General features: G+C 38.2%; 1 pseudogene; it reads right to left on the bottom strand.

Annotated features, from left to right (window-relative positions):
• Positions 1-1,405: 1,405 nt before the first annotated feature.
• Positions 1,406-4,371, bottom strand: LOC140500964 (large ribosomal subunit protein uL30-like; annotated as a pseudogene).
• Positions 4,372-4,592: the final 221 nt, after the last annotated feature.

Here is a 4,592-nt window from a genome sequence, read left to right as displayed (position 1 = left end):
GGAAAGAGAGAATAAATACTTGTTAATTTTTTAAATTAGATTCCAATTTTTAAAATTCAAGTATGGGGAGGGAGGGTTGGTTGATCAGGACATTCCTGATCAATTTACTTTTCCCTTCACCTAGTTCTAAAACAATGAGCTTAAGTTATTAAAGAAGATAATGGGCAGAAAACAGAGACAATGAAGTCTTAATGTCTTAATGTATTAAACAGAGCACAAAGATGTAGCTGCATTCTGTTACTTCTTACAAAGTATGAAAACAGTTTTCCTGAAGAAATTGAAAGGCAGCTTACTATTGGCTAGTTGAAGATTGGTCATGCCCCTGGTAACTTTTGTAAAGCTAGCTTTATAATTCTAGAGACTTGAAATTAGTTTCAAGGAATGTGACTCTTAGCATTTTAAAAGATAATTGCCTATGTATCATTTAAGTGATTGATAAAGCATTTATAAGTGCTATGCTATAGAGGAAGAAACTAACTTTTAAGAGCAGCAAAGGCTGCTCTGAAGTCATCTATGAATTCAAGAGAGAATTAACCCTAAAAGCCAAAAGAGGCAAGCTCAGGGCACCTAGCCAAGTGACATCACTTACAAATATGCTATGGCCAGCGGGGAACAGAACGAGGACATCAGAAGAAGAGAAAGTACATAAGAGTTGTATAGTACTAGAGGCATGAGTTGTCTTGGCTACGTGTTCCCCATGTATTGCCTAGCTACCAAGATACTCTTAAGTTTGTTCCCATTCTTTTTCACTGATTCTGTACAGCAAGTAGGTGTGGAGTGCTGTCCTCATGGCAGGAAAATCTGATTCAATCCTGCCTCATTTACTAGTTATACGACACTGAGCAAGTCACTTAATCTTTCTCAGCCCCAATTTCCTCATCTAAAATGAAGATAAAAATAATGCCTAACTTCACAGGGTTGTTCTGAGGTTCAAATGAAATACCATATGTAAAGTGTTTTGTAAACCTTAAAGGTCTATGGAAGTGTTAGGTATTACCATTTCTGGAAGAGTGCATCCCAGACTTATGGGGAAATGTTTTGTATTCTTACTATCCTATCTTAGTAAATACCTTTGGCTTGAGTTAGTTGTATCAGGTAGCTGACTTTTAAACGTAAGTGCACTGGTGGGGGTTCATGAACTATAATTTTGGGAATGTATGCTCACAAGATATCCTTGAACACAAAGAGATAGCTGTTCCCATGGAAACCTAATCCAAAAGTCTGAGTGCAAGGTGGGGGGAGGGAGAGATTGACCAGAAGAAACTGACCATTCATTCTCAAGATAAATGAGGAAAAACGTAACACACAAATTGAAACAATTAAGTCTAATCTATTAAAAGAATCTACTTATAATGGAAAATGGAAACTGATGCTATAAATAATATCAACATCAATTAAAATAATTTTATATAAAAATGTATGGCTGTAAATCAACTGCCACATCAAAAAGACCAAAAGAGTCTTAAAAGCACATTAGTTGTTTTACTTACTTGCCAAGTATAGAGAGATGGAAGCCAAAGGCAACACTGATTTTGTCCATCCAATAATTTATCAAATCTTTCAGAGAAAGAGAATGAAGATTATAAGTAGTATTGCCACATAAAGTAGAAATAGATGACATAGATAATTTGAATTAAACAATTTAAAGAGAGTTCAGTGATTAAACTAAACAAAATTGTCACAAGGACACTTAAGGATGAAAATGGAGGGGCAGCAAACAGGAGAAAAATGTAAAAGTCTTGAGCAAAAGAGGGCTGGAATTGAACAAATCTTCATTCAATCAGCTCCTCCTGTTCATCTTCTCATCTAAGCTGCCTAAGACCCTGAGAGAACTCCATCCTAGTAAAGTAATCAGACCCCTAGTAATGTTGATTACCTACCCAGATGCATTCCGCAATGACTAACAAACTCCCACATAGTCATACCCTCCCCATTGCTCAGGCTATCATTATTCTAACTCAGTTCACTGTCCCTCTGACTGGCTGCTGTCTTATTCCATCCCACTCAAACTAGCCCCACCTCAACTTCCCACTCCAGATCTACCTATCCCTCCCACTTCATGATATTCTCCAGCTTCATTCAGTAGCCTGTAAGAGTGAAGAGAGTGGATGGTGGAGGTAAAGATGAAGAAGTGACATCCCTGCTCTACAGGCAACAACTTGCTTTCAACTTAAATATTTTCCTTTTCCACTCCTTCCATCTTCTGGCTCTTACTGCGTCCTGGCTCCCTACAATGAAATACCTTTCCTGGACATTCTTCGGGACCCTAGTTACACTTTCACTTGTCCTGGAATATACTGGTTAAGATGAGAGAATTAGAATACTTCTAACTCCTTCAAGTTCTCTTTCTATCACAATCACTCAGTAACCTCTCCTCTTTTGGGGTTCACTCAATCCATATCTACCACCCAATCAAAATTCCCATGACTGTTATCTACTGACTTGTAGAACATTTCTTTTTTTCCTCATAATAAGTTTGGTGACTGGCTCCATCTTTCCCTGCTTCTCAACTCCTCACACTTGGTGACTTCAATACATATATACATACATATGTATATGTGTGTATATATATATGTGTGTGTGTATGTGTGTGTGTGCGTATATATATATTTACACACACACACACATATATATAGCTACTCAGACAAATACCCTGACTTCCTAGTTCTTCACTTTACTCATTTCACATGACCTACTCTATTACACCTTAGTTAGATAGTCATACCCTTGATTTTACAAAATCTCTAAATGTACCACTTCCATGTTCATAAACTCTGAAATTCCCTTATTTGATCATGATCTATTGTCATGCCCCACCTACCTTTGCCTTGCAATGTCAAACCTGTTCTTCATCCTCAATGTGACATCTAATCCCTCTACCCCTTAGTTCTTTTGCAGGTTATCACTCCCTGTACCAGCTATACTTTCCTTCCTTCCCCATCCTGATCTCTTGGTGAACTAGGTCAACTCTACACCATTCTCTTCTATTTAGTCCTTTTCCCCTTACTCTATCATCAATCTTGCCTTGCAAAACCTCAACCTTAGATTATCCTCACCATCCATTCTCTTCACTCTTACTTATGTGCTGCTGAATGAAGTTGGAAAAAATCATGAAACCATGCTGAGTGAAAATTGAAGTTATTCACTAAGAACTCCCTTTTTTCCCTTCCTTCCCACACCACAATTCAGTTGCCTGTCCCCACAATCTTTTTTTTTTTTTTGTCACAGGCATTTTTATTAACCGACCATTAGAAAAATAATCATGGCAGAGGCCTTTAGTTCATTCTTCTATTAAGCCTGTTGATCTGGTCTTCCCTGTTATCAGCATCTCCACCTTCCACAAAGTGTGTAATCTTTTTCTTCATTCCACCTCTTGGAGAAGATAATTTGAAGGGCCACAGGAAGTTGTGGACTGACAGCTTTGAAGTGCTTGCCAACAGTGTAGATCTCATGGATGAAGTCCTCCATGCAGATAATTCTATATTTACCAGGAGATTTTGCAATAAGGGCATTATCCATCAGGGTAATTCTCTGTTTCTTGATCTTGCCATAACTACATTTATAAATCAAGTCATTCACAGACTTCAGGTTTGGGTAACTCCATGCAATGTATGGTTCCACAATCCTCAGCATGGTAATAGAAGCCTTGTTAAGCTTAACAAAAGTGCCATTGAAGATTTGGTGAAGACAAAGAAGTTACAATACTTTTTGGACCTTTGGGCTAACACCATTGATGCCTCTGATTCTGATTACAAAAGCTAACTTGGGTTCAGCAGGAACATAGTAGTTGCCAGCTTTTCGTGCCATTCTAGCCAGCCAGATTTCACTTCTGTATAGCTGTCTGTACTCCCTATGATAGGTTTAACTTTTTCATAGATAACTTTTCTTCATATTTACAGAACGTTTTTATAGCCATCTTCTTCTTCAGGCCTTTGGCTTTCAGTATCGCGAAAACCTTTCACTTTTTCAGAAGGGATTCTGGAGCAGATGGTAGCTTCTTTTCTTCTGTGCCCACCATGATTCCAGCTGGAAAAAGAGGAAGTATGTGCATGCTTACTGAACACTTAAAGACTTGGCCTCCCACAATCTTCTTAATCCCTCTCTCAGGAAAAGAAGTGGCCCTTCTCCCTCCCTACATGCACAAGTGATCTCATTCCATCCTGTCTTCTCCAGCAGATTGCTTCTAGTATCATTCCTGCTCTCTCATTTATCTTCAATTTCTCCCTGTCCATTGGCTGCTTCCTGACTTTTGTTTGATCTGTCTACTCCTCCATATATTCCCTCCCTTTTGTGACTAAACTCCTTGAAAAGATTGTCTACAATAGGTATCTCCACTTTTTTTCCTTTTATCCTTTACTCAGTTTTCTGGATTCTGACTTCCAACCTTATCATTGCTTTCACCAAAGTTACCAATGCTCTTTAATCACCAAAATAGTTCAATCTGTAGTGCTAATGGCCTTTTCTTGATCTTCTTTACATTTCTACAGTCTTTGATACTTCAGTCACCCTCTTCTCTCTAGATTTTCAAAACACTTCTCTCTCCTGATTCTCCTCTTACTTCTCTGAATGCTCCCTCTCTGTCTCTTTTGATA

This window comes from Notamacropus eugenii, chromosome 4 (genome assembly GCF_028372415.1).
Source record: "Notamacropus eugenii isolate mMacEug1 chromosome 4, mMacEug1.pri_v2, whole genome shotgun sequence".
In the NCBI taxonomy this organism is placed as follows: domain Eukaryota; kingdom Metazoa; phylum Chordata; class Mammalia; order Diprotodontia; family Macropodidae; genus Notamacropus; species Notamacropus eugenii.
Note: the sequence above shows the minus strand (reverse complement) of the source record. Positions and strands in the feature narration are given on the sequence as shown.